General features: G+C 36.9%; 1 protein-coding gene and 1 pseudogene across 10 annotated transcripts in view; both read left to right on the forward strand.

The window, feature by feature from the left end:
• LOC143654020 (uncharacterized) overlaps window positions 1-27,234 on the forward strand; it is a 549,535-nt gene that overhangs the window by 298,140 nt on the left and 224,161 nt on the right. The window lies entirely within an intron of this gene.
• Window positions 2,837-4,103, forward strand: LOC143653160 (E3 ubiquitin-protein ligase RNF113A-like; annotated as a pseudogene).

Here is a 27,234-nt window from a genome sequence, read left to right on the forward strand (position 1 = left end):
CCCATTTTTGAGATTCTGTTTGTCAAGAACTGCCCCCAGTACCATTAGTCAGGGTTCTCTAGGGAAACATAACCAACAGGAGAAATCTGTAAATATGAATTTATAAAAGTGTCTCACGCAACTGTGGGGATGCACAAGTCCAAATTCTGTAGGGCAAGCCGCAAGATGACAGCTCTGATGAATGTTTTCAATGAATCCCCAGGAGAGGCTAGCTGGCTGAAGTGGAGAGGGAGATTCTCTCTTCTGACTTCTCATTTAAAGCCTTCATCTGATTAGATTAAACCTTACTAATTGCAGAAGACACTCCCCTTGGCTGACTGCAGATGTAATCCGCCTTAGATGCAACCAACATGCTGATGATTTAATGAACCACCCTTCTGGTATATAACCAGCCATGAAATGTCCTTGCAGTAAGATTAGGCCAGTGCTTGCTTGACCAGAAAACTAGGCACCATCACCTGGCCATGTTGATACAAGACCCAACCATCACAGTGATCAATATGCAGAATTGGTATTACACTCCTAACTCTGTCATTCCATAGTCATTTTGTTCATAACAAATGAACAAAAAATTTGGAGTGAAGTAGTGATTTCCCATGTTCAATGCTATACACACATATTGTATATACTGAATTTTGTCATTATTTCAAGTCATAGCTGAATTGGTAACTAACAGGTTGCCCTTTTTTTGGCTTGATTTGTAATTCTTTGATTACTAATGATATGAACATGTTTGATATATTTACTGGATTTTTTCATTTCTTCTTGACATTTATTATATCTTTGACCTTAGGAAGTTTAATTTCCTCACCTGAAAAAAAAGCAGATGGTAGTACTGGTATATATATATCATTAAATAAAGTCATATTAGTAACTTTATTAGTCAGACTTCTCCAGGGTTTATTATCAGAATTGATTCATCTGACTGTGGGGATGTGCAAGTCAAAATTCACAGGGTAGGTAGCAAACTGGGAATTCCGATGATGTATTTTATGAATTCCCCAGGAGAAGCTGGGCTAACTGAAATAGAGATGGAAATTCTTTCTTCCAAGTGCTGAAATCATCAGTTCTCCTTTAAGGCCTTCAACTGATTGGATGAGGCTCCTCTCATTGTTGAGTGCAAAATTCTCAGTTGATTGTAGATGTAATGAACCATAGATGCAATCAGCTTACTGATGATCTAAATCCATGAAATATTCTCACAGTAGCAAATAGGCCAGAGTTTGCTTGACCAAACAAGTAGACACCATAACCTGATCAAGTTGACACCATCATGCTAACCTAGGTACTATAAATGCTAGAAGTATATAAGTAAGTAAAACAAGCAATGTAAGAATGTCTGGCATATGATAAACCTTTAACAAATGTTAACTCATATTCATATTCCTTCATTTCTTTGTTCATTTCTTATATGGATTTGCTGAAGTCCTTTATCTATTTCCTGTTAAGGTGTTCTTTTCTTCTGTTGATTAATAATGGTTATAAAAACACCAACTTTCCAGTTTGATATTTCCCTTTTATTTGGAAGAGGAGCAATGAAAAAAGGGATCAGAAGGAAGACGAGGTTCAAATGACATAGAAAACGGATGTACTTTTCTTTCTCTTTCTACCTGGGCCAACTTTAATATCACATTCCATCAATAGCAGTGGAAAGAATCTGAGACACCATTGATAATCCATTCTGTCTCTATAATTAATCTGACACTCCAAAGGGCAACAAAGGCTTTTGTGTACTCTTTTGGTGGACTATACCCTCCATGTAGGCAAAGGATGGAACCCATTCACAATGTAATGAGGTTATGAGACTAATGTAAGATCAGATTGTATGACTTATTGTATTTGACTTGTCAGTCCACTTCTGAGATTGGGCTCTAATATGTCTTCAGTCTATGCTGCTCCCATAGAGGATGGTTGCTGGGCATCCAGACTGTGATTTGGTTGAAATTGTAAGCAGTTATTTGAATCATGAACCCACTTGACTATTTTTACTATTTACTTTAATCACAGTCCCATTCCCTTTGCTTTTCTGTCTAAAGTCAATGTTCTTTGGCTAAAAATACTTCCAAGTTTATTAAGGTTACCATTTCTCGCTTGGCTTATTTTTCATTAACAAAACCACCAAAGGGTTGCCACTTTGTCCATAACTTTACAAAACTCTTGAACTAGAATTAGGACCTCATGATGGTTTAGGGCTGCTAGCTCTCTGGATGGCTATAAATCTCTTTAGGCCTTATTTCCTAACCTGCATATATTAAGTTTTTATTGTGTTGTTAATACAGGTGGTAGTGGTACAGTGGGCTCAGCAATTCTTTGATTAATTTTATCTATGTAGCCTCATTCATTGCTCTAGTTTGCTAGCTGCTGGAATATGATATACCAGAAATGGCATGGCTTTTAAAAGGGGAATTTAATAAGTTGCAAGTTTATAATTCTAGGCTGTGAAAATGGCCAAATTAAAGCAAATCTGTAGAAATGTCCAAATTAAGGCCCCAGCAAGAGGTTAACTTCACTCAAGAAAGGCTGATGATAGGCATCCAGGCTTGGGGCAGCGGTGCTGCACTGGAGCATGGGATAGGTAGTTCCACAGGCGGGCACCAGCCAATGGGATGTACACATGTAAGGCCACCTGTGGAGCCAACCATGGTAGGGGTGTTCCTGGGCCACCCAACCTTCTGAGCATGGCGAGTTACCTGCCTTCTTGCATGGTGGACTGTGGCACCGACTAAAGGGCTGCACAGAGATTACACGCCATTGATATTCTGTACCTATGTAAGCAGGAAGAAGAGTTGTTTATTTTTTTGAGCAGATAGCAAGTCCAGAGAGAACTGCTCCATTCAAAGCTGAGTAATAAGCAGAAAGGGCCCAACATGTGGCATATGCATAGAAAATATAGAAAGGAACGTGATAAACAAAAGTAGATTTAAAAATACACTTTGAAAGAAGAATCACTTCAGGAGTCAGAATAGAATTTTAGACAAAAACTTCTTTCTCTCAAAAAAACGTAGAGAAGATGTGAGCTAGCTACACAGCCATTTCAGAACTCAAGACCCCCAAATGGCAGAGCAACTTGCTCCAAGAAGGAATACAGACCACATGTGCATCTTCCTCTTCAAAAAACCTGGATGTAAAGGTACCACAGGCAGCAGAAAGTGCCAGGTTTGCAATCCAGAGCCAGGAGAAAGCAGTAGTGAGGAAAGTAGCACTGTGGTTCATCCAGAAAAGAAGCAGATGATCCACAATCCAATGATACAGAAGACTCTTGGCAGCTCTGAACAGAAGGAAGCTTATAGTAGTGAGGAGGAGAATGAGCCCGAGTCTTGGCATAGTCTACAAGTCCACCTGCTCTGTGTGAAACCTCTGGGGCCAGAGAATATGGGAGCAACTGCTGTCTCCAACCTAGACACTGAGAAAGAGTGTGATACACAAACCATCTTTGAGCATAGCCAGAAGATCTAGAAGGAGCAGAGGGAATCAATAATTATCAGAAATACATGAACCCCAAAGACACATTTATGGCCAATGCCTCCTCCAGAATGGTGAGGAAGGGCTCCATCCAAACTCCCAAGCATCTACATGCCACTGTGCTCTGGTATTACCAGTCCAGCATCTGTAAGGACTATAAGGAGCCTGACTCTGTGGCTTTGGAGACAGCTGCAAGTTCCTGCATGATCGCTGAGATTACAAACATGGGTGACAGATTGAACAGGAGCTTGATGAGGGCCACTGTGGTTTCTATGAGGATGAAAATTATGAAATGGGAAGTGATGATGAGGAAATACCATTCAAGTGTTTCATCTGTTGCCAGACCTTCCAAAACCCAGTTGTTACGTAATGCAGGCATGATTTCTGTGAGACCTGTGCATTGCAGCATTTCTGCACCACCTTGAGTTGCTATGTCTGTGACCAGCAGACCAATGATGCCTTCAATCCAGCAAAAGAATTGATGCCAAACGGGAGAAGCATCAACCTGTGGGAGAGGGTAGTGCTTCCGATTTCCCTAAAGACCCCACTGTGGATCCAATTCTCATTATTTAGATTTCTCCTAATTCTCAAATCTCAAAATAAATATTTTGTTGTTGTTGTTTTGGAAATCTTCAAAAAAATTAAAGAGAACATCAGTTCAATAAAATAAGATAGCAAAGGAGTTATTAAAAAATATTAAAGGAAACATAACAGGAGTATATGAAAGTGAGCTGATATCCATAAGGAAAGAAATAGAAGAAAAAATAAAATTACCTGAGAAATGAAAACAATGTTAGAAGCTGCATCAGTACATCTAAAATCACTGAGAGTCACATGGAGGAAAAATTTGAGGAAATTAAGTTTATTTAATTTAATTTAAAGACAGGTGTGGAAAAAAATAAAGAGATATTAGCTACTAGAGATAAGATGGAAACTATGGAAGTGAGTCACCAGAGTCAAAGTTTGTGTTTCTGAATAAGAAAATAGAATAAATGGAAAAGAAGAAACATTCAGAAATATAATACAAGAGTTCTTTCTTGAAACAAAAGATCATATAATGATATAGATATAGGGGCTCAGTGTGAACTGGAAGAAATTCAAAAGAGTCACTAGAATGGAGACATATCTTGGTAACCTTACCAAACCTGAAAGATAATGAAAGAGTCTTACGAATATTTAAGCTAGAAAAAAAACAGACACATCACGGGCCACCAGTAATGGAAAAATAAAATCAGCTCAGTCTTAGACTTTTTGGCAATATAATTTGCCAGAAGATATAATTCAACCAACTGAAAGGTGAATTGATGGGATTTCACAAATGGAGATACTGAAAGATGAAAAAAACCAACTATAATAATTGAGTAAATACTGACTCAAATTTAAATAATATGAACACAATGATAATAGACCATAGCAAAATTCCTGGAAGGGTCAACATAATAGGAATTAGAGTTGTAATTGGGCAGCAAAGGGGGGTGGGGTGGTGGGATAAAATTGTACTAATTATTTAATCATTCATAATGTGCAGTTAACAAATAACTTTCTTTTTTTGAATTTGATAAATTGAGAAAGTTATTATACTAAAAACAGATTTTGCATACTTTTAAAATTTACCAGTTGAGAGGAAGAAAAACAATTAGGAAAATACATTAGGGAGTAAAAGATATAAAACAAGGACAGCAATAAAGAATAGTATTAAGGTTAAAACAGTAATAAGACCTATATCAATTGCACATGGTATGAACTCCTCTGGTACTGGTTTAAAACTAAGTCTTATACTTTACTAAAATAAAACTTTTTGTTTTATAAAAAAAAAAAGGCAGATGATGGAGGGAGGTCCAAGATGGTGGCTTAGTGAGGTGTGGAATTTAGTTTGTTCTGCAGAACAGCTAGTAAATAGCCAAAAACAGTACAGAACAATGGTTGGGGCCACATCAGTTATCAGACACACAGTGTATACCATATGGACAAGCTGGACTAGCTGCGGTCTCACCCAGAACCATGAATCCCCAAGCCTTGGAGGCCAGCACCCCACCCCCATAGGCTGGTTCCCAGAGGGGAAAGAAAGAGACTTTACTAACAGCAAGGGGCTGAGCTCAACTAAGCTGCAGTTGTGGAATTAATTAACAGATTAACAAATTCTGACTACTAACCTTGAGTAAGAGCTGGGGTTGCTACTTTTTGCCCCAGTGCAGAGGGGCAGGGTGGATGGAAAAACAAACAAAACAAAAAATCAGAGGTTTTTTCAGATTGGACAGCACAAAATACTTGAGAGGGTCTGGGCCCTGAAGGAAAGGAGGGGGCACATAGGATTTAGAGATACATAGAGCAACATGCCAACTTAAGCTCTTGATTGGTAAACCCGAGGCATAGGGGTCCTGTTCTGAGAGGGATTTTTTTTTTCTTTCTTTTTGTCTGCGTTTCTACTGCTTGACTACTCTTTGGCTACAACTTCAGGGCTTCTCGGGCTCCCATTACCCCAGGCAAGGGCAGAATTAAGCTTGTCTGAGAGGCAAAAGGCTGGTCAGGTGAAAGGAAGTAATTCCCTGGAGGCTGTGCCTTCCCCAGGAGAGGGGTGGGGCCCAGATCAGGCAGAATCCCTCTCTCAAGGAATTCAGACCCCAGAGTCTGGAAAACTGAAGCAATTAAAGCCAGACTACAACCTCTCCTCTTCTAGACCATGTCCCCAGCAGGGAGAGTCTGCTGCAGTTAAAGGTACTACATCACTTTATGTTGGTGGGATCTGCAGGCAGACAAAGCCACATACTGAGCAGGATAGGAAAAACACAACTTTCAACTTGCTGGGTCTCACCCTCAAGGAAAACTGATGCAGGTAACTCTTTCCTCCTGATAGGAGGCCAGTCTGGTCTGGGAAAATATGACTGGAGTCTATAATACCTAAGTAGACCCTTCTAAGGGGGTAAAAAGGCACCATACAGGCAGGGCAAGAATCAAGAAAACAGGAACTGAAAATTTCTCATCTGTTAAACAAAATCTATGCTAGAGATCTAGAATAAGCTGAACTGAATGTCAAAAACAGACAACAAAATTTTCCATCAAAAAAATCCTAGGTAAAAAAGTGAAAACAATCTCCAGAATAATTAAGGAAATTAAATGTCTAGATGCCAGCAAAAGGTAATGAATCATACTAGGAAAATTGAAGATATGGCCCAGTCAAAAGAACAAACCAACAATTCAAATGAGATACAGGAGTTGAAACAATTAAGTCGGGATATTCAAATAGACATGAAAAATCTCATCAAAAATCAAATCAGTGAATTGAGAGAGGATATAAAGAAGACAAGGGATGAACAAAAACAAAAAGAGAAATCAAAAGTCTGAAAAAACAAATAACAGAACTTATAGGAATGAAAGGCACAGTAGAAGAGATGAAAAAAAAAGACAATGGAAACCTACAATGTTAGATTTCAAGAGGCAGAAGATAGGAATAGTGAACTGGAGGACAGGGCATCTGAAAACCAACAAGCAAAAGAAAATATAGGGAAAAGTATGAGCAGGAACTCAGGTAATTGAATGACAACATGAAGCACATGAATATATCTGTTGTGGTTGTTCCAGAAGGAGAAGGGAAGGGAAAAGGAGGAGAAAAACTAATGGAGGAAATTATCACTGAAAATTTTCCAACTCTTATGAAAAACTTAAAATTGCAGATCCAAGAAGTGCAGCATACCTCAAACAGGATAGATCCAAATAGACATACTACAAGACACTTACTAATCAGAATGTCAGTTGTCAAAGAGAAAGAGAGAATTTTGAAAGCAGGAAGAATAAAGCAATATATTGCATATAAGGAAAGCCCAATAAGACTATGCATATATTTCTCAGCAGAAACCATGGAAGCAACACACTTTTAAACAACCAGTGGGTCAAGCAAGAAATTACAAGAGAAATCAGTAAATATCTTGAGGCAAATGAAAATGAAAACATGACATATCAAAATGTATGGGATGCAGCAAAGACAATGCTAAGAGGGAAATTTATTGCCCTAAATGCCTATATCAAAAAAGAAGAAAGGGCAAAAATTGAGGAATTAACCACTTGGAAGAACTAGAAAAAGAACAGCAAACTAACCCCAAAGCAAGTAAAAGGAAAGAAATAATGAAGATTAGAGCAGAAATAAATGAAATTGAGAACATGAAAACAATTGAGAAAGTGAACAAAACCAGAAGTTGTTTCTATAAGAAAATCAAAAAAATTGATGGACTCTTAGCAAGGTTGAAAAAAGAAGAAGAAAGAGGATGCAAATAAATAAAATCAGAAATGAAAGAGGAAACATAACTATTGACCCCACAGAAATAAAGGAGGTAATGAGAGGATAGGATGAACAACTTTATGCTAATAAACTAGACAATGTAGATGGATTGGACAACTTCCTAGAGAGACATGAAGAACCAGCATTGATTGAGAAGAAATAGATTACCTCAACAAACCAATCACAAATAAAGAAATTGAATCAGTCATTAAGCTCCCAAAATAGAAAAGTCCAGGACCAGATGGCTTCACATGTGAATTCTACCAAACATTCAAGAAAGAATTAGTTCCAATCCTGCTCAAACTCTTCAAAAATATTGAAAAGGAAGGAAGGCTACTTAACTCATTGCATGAAGCCAACATCACCCTCATACCAAAGTCAGACAAAGATGCTACAAGAAAAGAAAATTGCAGACCAATCTCTTTAATGAATATAGATGCAAAAATCCTTGACAAAATTTTTGCAAATCGAATCCAGCAACACATTAAAAGAATTATACACTATGACCAAGTAGGATTCATCCCGGGTATGCAAGGATGGTTCAACATTAGAAAATCAATTAATGTAATACACCATATCAACAAATCAAAGGAGAAAAATCACATGATCATCTTGATTGATGCAGAGAAGGCATCTGACAAAATCCAACATCCTTTCTTGTTGAAAACACTTTAAAGGATAGAAATAGAAGGGAACTTCCTCAACATGATAAAGAGAATATATGAAAAACCCACAGCTTGCATCATCCACAATGGGATAAAACTGAAAACTTTCCCCCTAAATCAGAAGCAAGACAAGGATGTCCACTATCACCACTGTTATTCAACATTGTGTTGGAAGTTCTAGCCAGAGCAATTAGGCAAGAAAAAGAAATACAAGGCATCAAAATTGGAAAGGAAGAAGTGAAACTCTCACTGTTTGCAGGTGACATGATACTATATGTTGAAAACCCTGAAAAATCCACAACAAAACTACTAATGCTAATAAATGAGTACAGCAAAGTGGCAGGTTAAAAGGTCAACATTCAAAAATCTGTACTGTTTCTATGCACTAGTAATGAGCATTTTGAGGGGGAAATCAAGAAAAAAATCCCATTTACAATTGCAACCAAAAGAATAAAACATTTAGACCCATACAAAGAAAACTATAAAAAATTGCTAAAAGAAATCACAGAAAACCTCAATAAATGAGAGGGCATACCATGTTCATGGATTGGAAGATTAAATATAGTTAAGATGTCAATTCTACCTAAATTGATTTATAGATTCAATGCAATACCAATTAAAATCCCAAAAACTTATTTTTCAGAAATAGAAAAACCAATAACCAAATTTATCTGGAAAGACAGTGTTCTAGCTTGCTAGCTGCTGGAACACAACACACTAGGGACGTATTGGCTTTTAATGAAAGGGGATTTATTTTGCTAGTTCTTCAGAGAAAAGGCAGCTAACTTTCAACTGAGGTTCTTTCTTATGTGGAAAGGCACAAGATGGTCTCTGCTGGCCTTCTCTCCAGGCCTCTGGGTTCCAACAACTTTCCCCAGGGTGATTTCTTTCTGTATCTCCAAAGGCCTGGGCTGAGCTGCGAGTGCTGAGATGAGGTATGCTGAGCTGCTTGGGCTGTGCTACATTGAGCTCTCTCATTTAAGCACCAGGCAATTAAGTCAAACATTTATTGCAGCAGGTACGCCTCCTAGCTGACTGCAGATGTAATCAGCAACAGATGAGGTTCACTTACCATTTGCTCATGGCCACAGCAACAGAACTAGGTGCCTTCACCTGGCCAAGTTGACACCTGTATCTAACTATCACAGGCAGCATGCCCCAAATAGCTAAAAGTATCTTGAGAAAGAAAAATGAAGTGGAAAGTCTCACACCTGACTTTAAGGCATAATATGAAGCTACAGTGGTCAAAACAGCATGATACTGGCAAAAAGATAGATATACTGACCAATGGAATTGAATAGAGTGTTCAGATATAGACCCTCTCATCTATGGACAGTTGAATTTTGATAAGGCAGTCAAGCCAACTCACCTGGGACAGAACAGTCTCTTTAATAAATCATGCTTGGAGAACTGGATATCTATGTGCAAAAGAATGAAAGAGGATCCATATCTCACGCCCTGTACAAAAATTAACCAAAACGGACCAAAGATCTAAACATTAGATCTAAGACCATAAAACTTTCAGAAGAAAATGTTGGTAAATATCTTATGAATCTTATAATAGGAGGCAGTTTCCTAATCTTACACCCAAAGCATGAGCCTTGAAAAGAAATAGATAAATGGAAATTCCCCAAATTAAACACTTTTGTACATCAAAGAACTTTGTTAAGAAAGTGAAAAGAGAGCTTACACAATGGGAGTCAATATTTGGAAACAACATATCAGATGAGGGTCTAATATCCAGAATATATAAAGAGATGATTCAACTCAACAACAAAAAGACAGCCCAATTATAAAATGGGCAAAAGACATGAATAGATACTTCTCAGAAGAGGAAATACAAATGGCTAAAAAGCACACGAAAAGATGCACAACTTCCGTGGCTATCAGGGAAATGCAAATCAAAACCACAATGAGATATCATATCCTACCCCAAGATGGCCATTATCAATAAAGCAGAAAACAGCAAGTGCTGGAGAGGACATGGAGAAAGAGGCACACTTATCCACTGTTGGTGGGAATATAAAATGTTACACCTGCTGTGGAATGTAGTTTGGCAGTTTCTCAGGAAGCTGAGTATAGAATTGCCATATAATCCGGCAATACCATTACTAGGTATATATTCAGAGGACATGAGGAGAGGACAAAAACTGACATTTGCACGCCAATGTTTACAGCAGCATTATTTACAAATGTCAAGAGATAGAATCAGCCCAAATGTCCATCAACAGACAAGTGGCTAAACAAGCTGTGGTATATACATACAATGGAATGTTATGCAGCTGTAAAACAGAATAAAGTCATGAAGCACATAACAACATGGATGGACCCTAAGGACATTATGCTGAGTGAGATTAGCCAGAAACAAAAGGACAAGTACTATATGGTCTCACTGATATGAACTAACATTAATGAATAAACTTGGAGAATTTCAGTTAAGAACACAGGCCATCAGGAGATAGAAATATGGTAGATATTGGGTAATTGGAGCTGAAGCAATACAGATTGTGCAACTGGACTTATTGTAAAAATTCAGAAATGGGTAGCATGATACTTCATAAAGGTAGCACAATAATGTAGAACACCAAATGAAGCTGAACGTGTGAATGATAGAGGGAGGAGGGATGGTGGCACAAATGAAACCAGAAGGAAAGATAGACGATAAAGACTGAGATGATATAATCTAGGAATGCCTAGAGTGTACAATGATAATGACTAAATGTACAAATGAAAAAAATGTTTTTGCATGAAGAACAAAGGAATGTCAATATTCCAGGGTGTTGAAAATAGATGGTAATTAATATTTTAAAACTTTAACTTATGTGTAAAACTAAAGCAAAAAACGTTTATTTGGTACAAAATTTATATTTTGACTAGTGCATTTTCTAATATAACTTATATGAACAGTTTAATCGAACACCATAAGTACATGGAACCTTGAATAGGGCATGAGATTTGGTGGTTTGTCCAGAGTGATGCCCCAATAAATCCCAGAGTGATGCCCTGAAAAAACCCAGAGTCATCTGAACAGTGAATGAAAAAGTATTTTCAAAGTCCTCTTGGGGGAATGGCAAGAAAGGGGGAAAATTCAACTTCCCCAATTGGTGAACTCCTGATATTCTTGCAAGCAGTGGGGAGAACCAAATCAATACTCTGAGCCCTCATTCTTGGGGTTTGTTCATATGAAACTTTTCCCCACAAAGGAAAGGCTGAGTCTATTTAAAATTAGGCCTAAGAGTCAACCCCAGAGAACGTCTTTTGTTGCTCGGATGTGGCCTATCTCTCTCTCAGCCAACACGGCAAGCAGACTCACTGCCCTCACCCTCTCTCTGTGGGACTTGACTCCCAGGGGTGTAAACATTCCTGGCAACATGGAACAGAAATCCTAGAATGAGCTGGGACTCAGCATGAAGGAATTGAGAGAAAGCCTTCTCGATCAAAAGAGGGGAGAGAGAAATGAGGCAAAATAAAATGTCAGTGGCTGAGAGATTTCAAACAGAATCAAGCAGTTATCCTGGACATTATTCTTACACATTATATAGATATCCCCTTTTTAGATTAAGGCATATTAGGCTAGAGGGAGGTGCCTGAAATTGTAGAGCCATATTCCAGTAGCCATGTTTCTTGAATATGATTGTGTAATGTTATAGCTTTTGCAGTGTGGGTATGTGATTGTGAAAACCTTGTGTCTGATACTCCTTTTATCTACTGTATGGACAGATAAGTAAAACATGGATTAAAAATAAATAATAGGGGGAACAAATGTTAAAATAAAAAATATATATATTGGATAGGTGGAAATACTAGTGGTCAATGAGAGAGAGGGTTAAGGGGTATGGTGTGTATGAGTTTTTTCTTTTTTCTTTTTATTTCCTTTTCTGGAGTGATGGAAATGTTCTAAAAATGATCATGGTGATGAATTTACAACTATGTGATGATATTGTGAGCCATTGATCGTATGCCATTTATGGAATGTTTGTATGTTAAGAATGTATGTGCTTGTACGTTGTTGTAACGATAAAAATTTTTTTAAAAAGCAGAAATACCTACCTATATTTTTCTTTTCTCAAAATTTGATTATAACTCAAAATTTATTAGTTATATACTTGAATTAAAAACTTGTATTATTTTTTAGTTATTAAAAAAAGCAAAAGACTGAAAAACCCTGAAAAGTTCAGGGTTTTTCTCTCAACTGGGAAAGTATATGGCAAATATGGCAACATCTTCTAGCTTTCTTCCAGGTTTCTTGTTTCATGAAGCTCCAGATGTCTCTGGCTGCATGAGCTCTTAGCCTTATGGCTCTCCTATGGCTCTGTGTCTCTCTCCAAAATGTTTCTTCTTTTAAAGGATTCCAGTAAACTAATCAAGACCCACCTGGAATGGGTGGAGTCACACTGCCATCTAATCAAAAGTTAATGCCCACAATTGGGTTTGTCACATCTCCATGGAGATAATCTAATCAAAAGATTCCAACGTACATTATTGAATAGGGATTGAAAGAAATGAGTTGCTCTCACAAGACTGCATTAGGATTAAAACATGGCTTTTCTAGGGCACATAATCCTTTCAAACCAGATTATTCATTAAGGCATAATTCTTTGGATATTTTCTAAGTGTGTACTATGGGACTAGCAGTGTGCTAGGCTCTGGAAATGATGAATACAACAAAGCCTCTGCCCTTAACCTGTTTGTTTTTAAGTAAAGAGAAAGACAAATAGAGAAACTTTTTCTGTGCAGAGGGACAAGTGCTATGTGAGGGACACTTAACCAAGACTCAGAAGGTCACGGAGGCCTTTGTAGACAAGGTGATAAATAATCTGAGACATGAAGCATGAATTAACCAGGAAATCAGGAGAAAGGGGAGTGGAAAAGGATTCCAGGAAAAGGGAACAAGATCTACAAAGGCTGAAGGAAAATCCACAACATTATCAGGGAACTGTAAGTGATTGAGTATGACTGGAAAATGATTGGGGGATGAGAAAATCTAGACTAAGTGTATATTTCTGGAGAGGAGGTGTTGGGTCTATTCACTAAACCACTGTCTCATGATTTTATGGTGTTCCATTCCTAACAAAAGACAATGCTTTGTGCCACCTTGGTTACTGCCCTAAAATTTTAGGAACTGTATCCTATGGGATAACAGGATGCCGTAGTCATGTATATTTCTTATATTCAAGATGGTGGTTTTTTTACTTGAGGTTTGAACATGCATTCCCCATACCACATTTACAGCAAATGTATAAGTATATGCTGTACTTAAAGTTAAATATCACCTATCAGCTGGTTTTCTGATTGGGCACTCAAGGCATTGGATAAAATTTAACACCTTGGTTCCTTTCTCTCTTTATAGACAGGAAGAGAAAAATAGGTGGTTTTTCAGCGAAAGCAATTGCCAATAGAATATATCTTTATATTATTGATTGTCCCCGAGCAGCTGCCAGAAAAAAAATGACTGTCCTTTGGATCATCATTCTCTGCACTGTAAAAGCAGCTGGAATAGATCAGTTCTCTTAACAATTCTCAATTTTCTGATGTGGAAGAAAATAACAACAGTTATATTCAAGCTAGTGCTGCACTTTAGAATGGTGATATTACTACAGGTTTGGGAAAAGGACTATTTATTCAGAATCCCTCGGCTTACACTCTGGTCATCCATTCAGGTATAAGCTTGGATGTTAATCTTTCTTTCTTTCAGTGCAGTTTCTTCCAATCAACAAGTTCAAGGGAGTTCTTTAGAAACGTATTTTGGAGTAGCATATTAGCTGGGGCAATGATTTCTCCTTCATTTATCCCCAAAGCCTCCTCCAATACCTATGAGTTAAAGAGTAGAAGTCAGTTCACAGTGGAAATAGCAGACACTATTAAATGACTCATTCAGGGTAGTAGCACCATATGTTAGCATTGGTGCTGAAAATAGAGCAAACTCTCACCAGGATTGCTGATTGAATGGTGATTATATTTGACCAGGAGTTGTTAGTTTGTTCTCTGGTTTGCTATTTGCAAATACTCTTATAATGTGGACAGTTTCCTTTGGTTTGAGAAGCCAATTATCTCAAAGGATAAAATATCTATAATAATATCAACTAACATATGCCAATCATTTGCTTTATGCCAGCCACTGTGTTAAATTCTTTGCATGAACTATATCATTTAATTATCACCATTAATATCTATAAGGCAGATATTATCACATTTTACAAATGATTAATTTCAGCATAGAGTAGCTGGGTAATTTGTTAAAATCACATAGCCAGTAAGTGTTGGGGCCAGGAATTTGGAGATATTCCCATCATTTTCATGGCTGTGAAATATTTCATAGCTTGATATTGAGGCCATTATTTAAATATATTTAATAAATAGCCTGTAGCTATGGCAACTGGACATAATTTTGGTACAGTGAGTAAGTCTTTGTCATTCCCACAACCTCATCCCTGCTGCCACTCAGTCCAATTCTTTCTATGTGAGGACATGAACTTTTGGCATATTATCCTTCTCTTCCTGTCTTGCTGATCCTCTTTCTTATTCTGATGACCATTTTTTCATTGTCTCTCTGCCTTCCTTTGGATAGCTCACGCTATGAGCTATCTCTTTTCTATTTATCTTAAGTTTGTCCTGTTCTTCCTCTGCCTGATCTCTATGTTGTTTTGCTTTCTCTTCTCTCAGAGAATTTTTGAACTGTCATCTAATAGAACATAGACTTTAGAAGCAGACAATATAGGATCTGAATCCCAGCCTAGTTGTATTCTAGCTGTGCAACTTTGGGCAAATTATTTAACGTCTCTTTAAATAATTTATCTAAACATCTGCAATTCATAATCCACAAAAACATGTGAAAATCTTTTTTTTCTCTAAAGATATGGCAAATTTATTTGGTAACAAAACATGATCTGAATTGATGGGCAGGCATTTTAGTGCTTTTAAAAAAATCCTACTTAGTATGACAACTTGTATTTCACTACAAATATTTTATTTTTTTCCAAAACACTGTACTTGACCCCACTTAGTTACAGAACCTGTGGTTTATGTACCTTATTAACTCTTAACATCCAGAAAAGTATGAATTCTCAAACACCCTGGTTCCAAGAGTTTTGTATATCTGTAATATTTTCTTTATTGGGGTTGTGAGGACTAGAAATAAAATCTATAACTTTTTAACATATTGGTATACAGTAGGCACTTGATAAATGGTGGCATTTAATAAGTCCCAAAAATCTTTTTAAAATTCATATCTCTGTGTTGAGCATAGGAGGGAAGACCCAAAAGGAATTTAAGACTGTAATGAAGCAGAGGGAGACAAAAAGCCCTAAATTACGGATTTAAAAAAAAAAATCATTGTTCTGTAAATTATTTTTTGTTCACGCATAACTATGGTTATGCTTCACTAAGCTACTGTCTTTAATAATGTCCATCCAGAACATAAAAATTATTACCAGGCCCGATTTGATACTTGCTTAGCTCGAAGGAACAATTTAGGCACAGAGAAGACATTGATGTGGAAGTGATGTGTTTAATTAGACTTGAATTCTCTGCTCTGAGAAATCGCTGTATAGAAGCTGGGATTATTTTAAGCATAACTCAGTACTTTGAAGTGGAAAGTTAAGTGCCCCAGCTCATCTGGAAGAAATTACACATAATGGCATCAAGTTAACCACCACTAATAGGAAACATGGTGTCCTCAAGTGTGTGATAAAATGGACTAAATGCAAGACCATGTGGCCTCTTGGAATAATTGCAGTGACCATGCATTACGTATAGTGAGAGGAGAAAAAGAGAAGAAAAAAAACTTTCTCCACAGTTAGTGTTAAGGAGTAAAAAGAAAAGGAAATGCTGCAGAAAGTGCGGTACCTGTCTATAACAAAATGTGGTCAAAATGGCCTGGCATCTCTTTTCAGAAAACAACCACAACTATCCTTAGGGGAGTAAATTTATTCTACTCCCAAAAGGTAATTGCTATAACAACCCCTTCAGTGTTTCTTTGTTTATCTTCCTGAGTGGTCCTGAGTCTCAAATTCAAGAATGCTTCCTGACAAGAAAACAACTAGAAAGCCTAATATCAAATGCCTTTTTTTTGTACCCCACTTTGTGCTAAAAACTGGAGTAAAGCATTTGCCAAAAATGAAAACTTATCAGCAGGACAAGTTCCTCCTCCTCTGATGAAAACCCAAACTCAATTACTACCCAGGCAGTTTTTCTCTCATATAAAACCTGCAGTAAGTCTGTTTGCCAATCTCAGAAAAGTAACTCAATTTCCAATGATGATAGAAGGGCAACTTCTGTTAACAATAATCAAGATACTTGTTGCTTGAAGCACACCATTAGAGGCAGGACTCAAATCTGTACTGTTTGCAATAAAAATGTTTCATGAGCTCTTCGTACATTTGATCAATAAAAGAAAAAAATCTTTTTTGTAGATAATGTTCCCCCTCAATGCATCCATTCTAAGCACAGCAGCAATGTTTTCAACATCTAATGTTTACTTTAGCTCTCCAAACAATGTTATCTAAACACATTTTATTGTAAAAAGTCTGAGTAGAAGAAGAAAAAATTTTAAAAGTTGATTTAAAATGAAGTGAACTTGATAGCCATAAGTGGTTTAGTTTCCCAGCTGCTAAAGGAAATACCATGCAATGGGTTAGCTTCATCACAGAAATTTCTTGGCTCATAGTTTCAGAGACTAGAAGGCTATTTCCCCCTGGGGTTGGTATCTGCTGCTTGGCTGGCAATCTTTGGGGTTTCTTGGCTTTTCCAGTGGACATGGCAGCATCTTCTTTCTTTTCTGGTTCAGCTTCTGTTGTCTTCCCACTTCCAGCTGCTCCCAATGGCTTCTCCTTCTGTGTCCAATGTCCTCTGCTTATAAAAGCTTCAGCTATAGTGGATTAAGGCCTACCCTCATTCAGTTTGGGCACACCTTAAATAATATCTTCCAAGGTCCTATTTACAAATGGGTTCATACCTGCAGAACCAGGGGTTGGGAACTGAACGTATCTTTTGTGAGGGGCATGATTTCATCCTCAACTGTAAATAAAGGCTAATTTTGGTTTGCTGGTTTCTAAAGTATTCTCTGAAGAAAAACAAATATAATACTCCTTGTGGTAGTTTGAAGCTGTATGTGCCCCAGAAAAACATGCTCTTAAATCTAATCCAATCCTGTGGGTATGAACCCATTGTAGGTAGGACCCTTTGATGAGGTTATTTCAGTTAAGATGTGGCCCAGCTCAGTCAGGATGCATCTTAATCCTACTACTGAAATTCTGTATAAATAGAATGAAATTCAGACAGAATGCCGCAGGAAGCAAGAAGCTGAACATCAACATAACCAAAAGACAAGGTAAAGGCCAGGCAATGGTGTCATGGGCCTTGCATTGTGATAAGCTAAGAACCAAAGGTCTCTTGCAACCAGTCTCTGAATCCCATAGTATTCAGGAAGAAATGATCACCTCAATAGTGCCTTCATTTGGGCTTTTTCCCAGCCTCAAACTGAGCAAATATATTCTCATTGTTTAATCTGACCTGTTTCATAGTATTTTCTTGAGCAGCTTAGAAAACTAAAAGGAAAATTCTATCTCTTTCTCTCTCTCTCTTTTTTTTTCTTCATTTTATAAGCTATGAGATACAAACTGAGTCAAACTGAAATTTACTCAATTTACAGGGACACTGAGCTAGGCTTATTAGATTGAGTTACTTAAATTTTTAGGTAAAATTTTGAACAATTGAACAAATACAAGCAATCAATTTGTTTATGGAGAGAAATAGCAAGACAGTCTTGAATCAAGCCAACTATGTTGTTCTTTGGCTATCTAATTTACCTTGAAGATGCCCTTGGTTAGATAATGATGTCTTAAAATGGGAATATTGGTAGTGCTGTACAGATACACCTTAACAGCAGGAATAAAAATAAATTAAATCACACAATCCTAGATTGCCAGAATAAGAAAGAACATCGCATTTCTGTCTATTATAGTGATTTTTAACCTATGCTTTCTGATGTCCAGATTTCTAGGGAAGAGACGTAGAAGATTTCTTTGACTCAGGATAAATCTTGTGAGTTTTAGCTCCCCCATTTCAGTTTTAACCAAATTAGCAGTAGCTTACATTGTTTTATATATTGGTATACCATGAAACTTTGTTTGAAGAAAGGACTCTATGACCCTGAACAAGTTTGGAAAACACTGGTCTAATTTAGCTTTTCATTTTGGCTAATGAGGAGAAAGAATTTCTGAAATTAAAAGGGTCACCTTTATTTTTCAGCAGTGCAGACAAGATTCATGCCATTTCTTTTCATCTCAGCTTCTCTGAACAGAAGTGTCTCTGACTTTAATATCACCAAAATGCTATGATATTCCTTCTACCTTCTGTCTATTTTTCCTTCCTCCTCAGGATCCTGTTTGGCTTTTAAGTGACAACAACTCAAGCTAACATCCTTCACTTCTACCCTAGGCAAAAGGTGTTACCTGAACTAGGGGTTAGAAAACTATAACCTGGAAGGCAAAGCTGGCCCTCCGTTAAAAATGAAGTTTTATTCAACATAGCCACACTTGTTTCTTTATTGTCTAATGGCTGCTTTCATGTTACAACCACAGAGTTGAATTGTTGCCATGGAGACTGTGTTGCCCACAAAGCCTAAAACATTTACATCTGGCCCTTTACAGGAAAGATTTACCTAGCCGTGGCTTAAACTATCTTGTAGTTTGCCCATCTATTGATTACCTATCCAATACAGTTTGGATAAATTTGGTTTTGATATTTTTCCTTTTTGCTTTGCCAAGTCCCCTAGTCAAGTGAGTTTATATTAGCCTCCTTACATATGGAACCAGTTGCCCTACATCTAAGCAGCATTTAGAACCCTTTCAGAAAGCACCAAAAACATCTCCTTATTGAACTTTGTCAAGAAAGTAAAAAGACAGCCCACACAATGGGAGACAATATTTGGACATGATATATCAGATAAAGGTCTAGTATCCAGAATATATAAAGATCTAGATTGTTCAACTCAACAACAAAAAGACAGCCAACCCAATTACAAAATGGGAAAAAGACTTGAACAGACACTTCTCAGAAAAGGAAATACAAATGGCCAAAAGGCACATGAAAAGATGTTCAACTTCCCTGGCTGTTAGGGAAATGCAAATCAAAACCACAATGAGATATCATCTCACACCCACCAGAATGGCCATTATCAATAAAACAGAAAACAGCAAGTGCTGGAGAGGATGTGGCGAAAGAGGCACACTTATCCACTATTGGTGGGAATGTCAAATGGTACAATCCCTGTGGAAGGCAGTTTGGCGATTCCTCAGTTAGTGAAGTATAGAATTGTCATATGACCTGGCAATATCATTGCTAGGTATGTACTCAGAGGACATGAGGGCAAAGACACAAATGGACATTTGCACACCAATGTTTATAGCAGCATTGTTTACAATTGCCAAGAGATGGAAACAGCCCAAATGTCCATCAACAGACGAGTGGCCAAACAAGATGTGGTATATACATATGATGGAATATTATGCAGCTGTAAGGCAGAATAAAGTTATGAAGTATGTAACAACATGGATGTACCCTAAGCACATTATACTGAGTGAGATTAGCCAGAAACAAAAGGACAAATACTGTATGGTCTCATGGATATGAACTAACATTAATGAATGAACTTGGATAATTTCAATTAAGAACAGAGGTCATCAGGAGATAGAAATAGAGTAGATATTGGGTAATTGGAACTGAAGGGATACAGATTGTGCAATGGGACTGATCATAAAAATTCAGAAATGGATAGCACAATACTACCTAACTATAATACAATAATGTTAGAACAGTGAATGAAGCTGAATGTAATAATGATAGAGGGAGGAGGGTTGGTGGCACAAATGAAATCAGAAGGAAAGATATACAATTAAGACTGAGATTGTATAATCTAGGAATGCCTAGAGTGTATAATGATAGTGACTAAATGTACAAATTTACAAATGTTTTGCATGAGGAAGAACCAAGGAATGTCAATAATGCAGGGTATTGAAAACAGATGGTAATTAATATTTTAAAACTTTAACTTCTAAGACTAAAGGAAAAAAATGTTTATTTGATACAAAATGTATATTTTGACTAGTGCATTTCCTATTATAACTTATGTGAAGCGCTTAATTGAATACCATATGTACATGAGACCTTGAGTAGGGCATGAGGTTTTGTAGGTTTGTCCAGAGTGATGCCTCGATAAATCCCAGAAGGATTTGAACATTGAATAAAAAAGTATTTGCCAAGTCCCCTTGGGGGAATGGTGAAAAAGGGGGAAAATTCAACTTCCCCAAGTGGAGAATTCTTGATATTCTCACAAGCAGTGGGAAGAACCAAAGCAATAGACTGAGCCCCCAGTCTTGGGATTTGTTCATATGAAACTTAAACCCACAAAGGATAGGCTAAGCCTACTTAAAATTAGGCCTAGGAGTTTCCCCCAAGAAAACCTCTTTTGTTGCTTAGATGTGACCTCTTCTCTCCACCAACATGACAAGCAAAATCACTGCCCTCCCCTTCTCTACATGGGACATGACGCCCAGGGGTGTGGATGTTCCTGGCAGCATGGGACAAAAATCCTAGAATGAGCTGCGACTCAGCACCAGGGGATTGAGAAAATTTTCTCAACTGAAAGGGGGAAGAGAGAAATGAGACAAAATAAACTGTCAGTGGCTGAGAGATTCCAAATAGAGTCAAGAGGTTATCCTAGCAGTTATTCGTACACATTAAATAGATATCACCTTTTCAGTTAAGGCGTAACAGAGAGTCTGGAGGGAACTGTCTGAAAATGTAGAGCTGTGTTCCAGTAGCCATGTTTCTTGAAGATGATTGTATAATGATATAGCTTTCACAATGTGACTGTGTGATTGTGAAAACCTTGTATCTGATGCTTCTTTTATCTACTTTATGGACAGATGAGTAAAACATGTTCCCCTTAAATAAATAATAATGGGAACAAATGTCAAAATAAATTTAGTAGATTGAAATGCTAGTGATTAATGAATGGGAGGGCTAAGGGGTATGGTATGTATGAATTTTTTTTTTCTGTTTTCTTTTTATTTCTTTTTCTGAATTGATGCAAATGTTCTAAGAAATGATCATGATGATGAATATACAACTATGTGATAAAAAAAGAATGTTCATATTGTAAAAAAAAAAATACTGTAGGGCAGAAAAAAAAACTCCTCATTGCCATGTTCTATATATAGCCAACTATTCAATGTTTGGAGAATTAGTTTCCAAGTCTTGTTGTCTCTTATTTTCTGGGATACATTCAGTTTGACAGGTGGTCTAAAGAAAAATTTGTCATTCTCATGTTGTTTGCATGAATAATTTTTAAAATAATTTTTTGTTAATATGTTGTGATTTGGAATGATTTGTATCAGAATTTTTGCTTAACTCTGACTAAGCTTAGTAGGAACATAGTCAAATCCATTTTCCCTTAACTCCATACCATTGACCATAGGTTTATAATTTAACCAATGTGAAGAGTGTGTGATGCAGAGTAAATAAGAGGAGGTAGGATATAGTGATATGGACAGAGATTTAGAAACAGACCCACTTTGAATTCCAGCTCTAACGTGCATTAGTTGTGTATTTTGGAACAAATTATTTAGCTTCCCTAAGCTTCAGTGCATTCATCTATAAAGCTGAAATTGTAGTTTCTACCTCATGGTGCTACTATAAAAATTTAATGGGATCTTGTAAGTGAAGTTCCTTCCCCAATATTTGGCAAAGAGGAGATGTTAGAACATTTTGATGACCTTCCTTCCCCCACATTCTCCCTCTTCTATGTAGTAGGCCTATTTAATTGACTTACAAATATTTTAGAATCCAAAATACATCATTATTTGGAGATAGTAAATAGTGTGTGAAATACTTGATGAATAGATTGGTTTTATCTAGCTTGGAAAAATAAATAGATTGACCATCACTAAAGTCCTTTTGTCAATCTTGGACAAAGCTTAGAATCTTCAGTTCATCCAATGAGTAGATCTAGAGATGAAGTTCAGGTCAACCAATAGCAGTGCACAGGTCCCACTTTGTACAAGCATTATTTAAGGCCATTTTTCACATGCATATCTGAAGGTAGAGAATTGGGACAAAATATGAGTTCTTGAAAGGAACCAAAATTTGTGGCCTATTTTCTCAATATTTCAGGTGAATGTATTTTCTAAATGTCCAAGAAAAATTTAATTACCTATTTTCATTGGAACAAACATAGTCCTCATGGCTTAATTTATTGGACAATTTGTAACTAAATGTAATTTGAGCTTATTATTTGTGACATAGTAATCTTCTGGTCTTTGTTATCTCAGTTACCACTTCCCAATTCCTACCTCTGTAAAAATCCCATTCATTATGAGCTTTTCTTTTTTTAAATTATTTTTATTGACAAATCTTCATGCACATAAAGTCCATACATGGTACGGTGTATGATCAATGGCTCATATTATCATCACTTAGTTGTGTATTCATCACCATGATCATTTTTAGAATATTTGCATCACTCCAGAAAAAGAAATAAAAACAAAAAAGAAAAAATTCATACATTCCATACCCTTTACCCCTCCCTCTCGTTGACCACTAGTATTTCAATCTACCAAATTTATTTTACCCCTTACCCCCCATTATTTGTTTTTTATCCACTTTTTTTACTCATCTGTTCATACCCAGGATAAAAGGCATACCAGACACAAGGTTTTCACAATCACAGTCACATTGTAAAAGTTATATCGTTAGGCAATCATCTTCTAGAATCAGGGTTACTGGAACACAGCTCAACAGTTTCAGGTACTTCCCTTCAGCTACTCTAATACACTATAAACTAAAAAGGGATATCTATATAATGCATAAGAATAACCTCCAGGATAACCGCTTGACTCGGTTTGAGATTTCTCATCCACTGATGTTTTATTTTGTCTCATTTCTTTCTTTCCCCTTTTGATCAAGAATGCTTTCTCAATCCCATGATGTTGGGTCCCAGCTCATCCCTGGGGAATTCTGTCCCATGCTGCCAAGGAAATTTACCTAGGAGTTATGTCCCAGGTAGTGGGAAGGGCAATGACTTCACGTGCTGAATTGACTTAGAGAAGGGCACATTTGAGCAACAAAACCGGTTCTCTGGGGGTGGCTCTTAGGCTTAATTTTAAGTAAGCTTAGCCTATCCTTTTTGGGAATAATTTTCACAAGGCTGATGAGCTATTTTGTGTGTGTGTGTGTGCTGTATGGTGGAGTCACATTTCATTCTTTTTCCATGTGAGTATCCTGTTATTGCAGCACCATTTGTTGAAATTTTGTTTGTTTGTTTTGTTTTTATTGGTTTCTTTGTTTGTTTGGGAAGTACATGGGCCAGGAATCTCCCGCATGACAGGCAAGAATTCTACCACTGATGAGCTGTTTTTGAAAGGAGAGAAAGTAAAGGAGAGGGGCAAGAGAAGAAGTGGGTAGAGAAGGAGAGAAAGAGGGAGGGTGGTAGGCAGAGGGAGAGGTTGAGACAGAGAAAGAAATCTGTATTGGCATTGGCTCAGTTCTGAAAGCAGACTTTCCTTTTGTTGTTCTAATGTAGGATTTGTGCTTCAGTGTGATTCACCACCACCTACGCAATTTTAGCTGTTATTTGGTGACCTGGGTCTTAGAATTAAAATAGTAAAGCAATATTTTGTTTCAGAGGTACACCAAGATCCAGTGCCCATTTAGACAAATATGGTTTGTATGCCCTATGAGATACATTTGCTATATGAAAGGATAGTAGGAGGGTTCTTTTACTATTTCTCCAAAATTAATATGACATCTAAAGCTTAAATGGTTTTAAGTCTCTGTCAATATAAAATAATAAATAAAATTTAAAAGATAGACCTGCCAACTTCCCTTAAATTATTTGCCTAATTTACCTTGTAATATGGTCTTGTGTGAGTAGGAGAATGGTTGGGGGCCAACTCTGCTGGTTCTCACCCTATGAGACATAATACAGTGAGTGGTGTATGTATATTTCTATGACCTATGTCTTAGCAGTCCTGGGGTTGAGCTGCTGGATGGTGGAACTTTATTGTGAGTCAATCAATATTGCACAGACAGAATAGAATTGACAATTGCCTCCTGCCTAGGAGACACCTGAGACCCACCTTTCTCTGCAGCAGACTTCATTAGTTGCACAGACTGACAGTTATTTGGACTCAATTATCCCCCAGAAATTCAGTCAATGTCTTGTTAGTGGTGTCAATGGATAATGACTCCAGGTTCTTTATAGCAGCTACTTAAACTATTGGTGCTCAGTGATTAAATTGGACTTCCCACACTTAAATAAGGTTGAGTCAGAAAGGCAATCAAGATGGAGGAGAGCTGATGTACAAGGAGAATAAAGGGGAGTTGAAGGAATTTACTAAGCCAAAGTTCAGATGACTGCAGCAAGATTTATTAAATTTTTGCAGCCTTTTAAAATGTTCTGCAAAATATTAAAGGAGGAAATGGGGACCAAATTTAAGAACTCACAAAAGGTTTTTTGTCCTCATTCATCTTACTTGCCCCAAAGTGTATGTCCTTTTCTTTCCACCCCCTCTTGACATAGTTCCCTGGAAGTTAAAGCTTTTGCAGCATCATCTCTTCACTATCACTGCCTCTGACCCACACATTAACTTCTAAAGAAAGTCTAGCACAGTGAAGTTGATTTGCCCAGGCTTTCCCTTCCAATGTATTATCATAACTGAATGTTTGCTATGCCCTAGACCTTTAAAATTATCCCACTCAATACTCCCAAAGACCTAATAAAAAACATATTTTAGCAGTAAAATTATTAAAGTATGCTTTAAAGATATCTCATAAGAGCAAACTTGTCTTGTTAGCATTTGTTCATAAACCTAAATCTACAACACTGTGAAGGGCACAAGAAGATTCTTTCAGAATTAAAATTGGGAATAATGATTTTAGTAAAATACAGTAAATCTGTTAGAAAGCAAAAGAATATATTAAGCAAAGGTAATGGGAGACTGGATTCAAAAGAAAACTTGTTGATGTGTGATGTGTTCTCTCTTGCCCTTAAAAAAGACACCTAAGTGCCATTGTAACATTGAATTCAGGTAAGCAGATAAAATATACCTTATATATGCCATTCTTCTGGCAGTTTCTGAGATTTTGCAGAGAATAAAAAAGTCTCCAGAATCCCATTGTACGCTATAACTCAAGTGATTTTTATAACTATTCCCTTCAAGTCTATGCCCATTCCCAGCAAGTAAGTATACCATTTTGACATCACTTCACAAAGTAAAATTTCTAGTTTTATTTTCCTGTTGCATAAATGTTAAAATGTTCACAACAAAATGTGAAATAAGAAATATTGAATATAGACATATATACTAATTTTGAATAAAAAAGACTGAATTGTTCAAGGAGGTTACTTATGAATTGCAGAATTATAGGTTAATTTTATTTTTTGAACATTCTTGCAGGTTTTATAAACTTTCTTGCAGTTTTATTATAAAAATAATAGAAATTTATAAGCATGAATCTAATCACAGACCTAGTATTTCTTTTTTGGAGCTGAAGGAAACTAAGATATTCCAGAGTCAGGTAGTCTACTTTTAAGAAAAGCTAAAGAAATCAATCCATATAAAATGATAGCTTCAAGAAAGAGCATCATTTTAGATTTTTATTCATTTACTATATTCAAGTTTTACATGCCTTCTGTTGAAATTGTTTAACCTCTCCAGTGAATCTGTAGAGTGGGAAAAGTGGATGAATTTCATATTATATGCCCAAGTGATCCCTGCTTTTTGGTATTCATATCTTTGTATAATCTTCCCCTTGAAAGTGAATTGAATCTAGTGACTTACTTCTAACACATATAATACAGCAAACATGATGGACTGTCACTTCTGAGATAGGTTACAATAGACAGTGTCTTCTTCTTTCTTCCTCTTCCTATTTTTTGCTAGCTCTAACAGAAGTCAAGTACCATGTTGTGAACTTCTCTATAGAGATGCTCAAGTGATGAGGACCTCATGTCGCTGGCCCATAGCCAATGTGTTTCTGAGGCAGGAGTGAGCTTAGAAGCAGATTCTACTCCAGTTGAGCTTTGAGATAACCACAGCCCTTGGAGACCTGTTGATTGGAGCTTTGTGAAAGATCTCAAGTCAGCATCTTCCAGCAGAGCTATGCACATATTCCTGATAATAAATATTTGTTCTTTTAAGTTATTAAATTTTAGAGTAATTTGTTACATAACCATAGATAACTAATACAAATTAGTATTGGATACATGGAGTAGGGTGCTGCAAAGGATGTTGAGATTTTGTCTACTCCTTAAGAAAGAGGAGTCCATCAATTATCAAAGTCTGCAATGGACAGAGGAGGGGCAGAATGGTGGCATGCATGCTGTTATTTCTCTTTCTTGTTTTAGTGGGCCTTGATTATGAGGATAATAACCAACAGAATGAACTCATTTAGAGGCTTAGGGAAACACCCTGGTTTTACTCTGGCTCATTATTAGACTGTCAGTCATTTATTAATACTTATATTAATTGAAAAGATTGGTTTGTATGGGTCCTGACTTGGGTCTGAGCACTGAGGAATACTGTTAATATGCTTAATTATGTTAATATGTGTGCTGACTTGAAAGGATGTATGTACCCTAGAAAAACCATGTTTTAATCCTACCCCAATTTTGTAAAAGCAGCTGTTTCTTCTAATCCCTATTCAGTACTCCATGTTTGAAACTGTAATTAGATCATCTCCCTGGAGATGTGACTCAATCATGAGTGGTTGTTAAACTGGATTAGGTGGAGATGTGTTTCCACCCATTCTGGTGGGTCTTGGTTAGTTTACTGG

Source organism: Tamandua tetradactyla, chromosome 13 (assembly GCF_023851605.1).
Source record: "Tamandua tetradactyla isolate mTamTet1 chromosome 13, mTamTet1.pri, whole genome shotgun sequence".
Classification (NCBI taxonomy): Eukaryota; Metazoa; Chordata; class Mammalia; order Pilosa; family Myrmecophagidae; genus Tamandua; species Tamandua tetradactyla.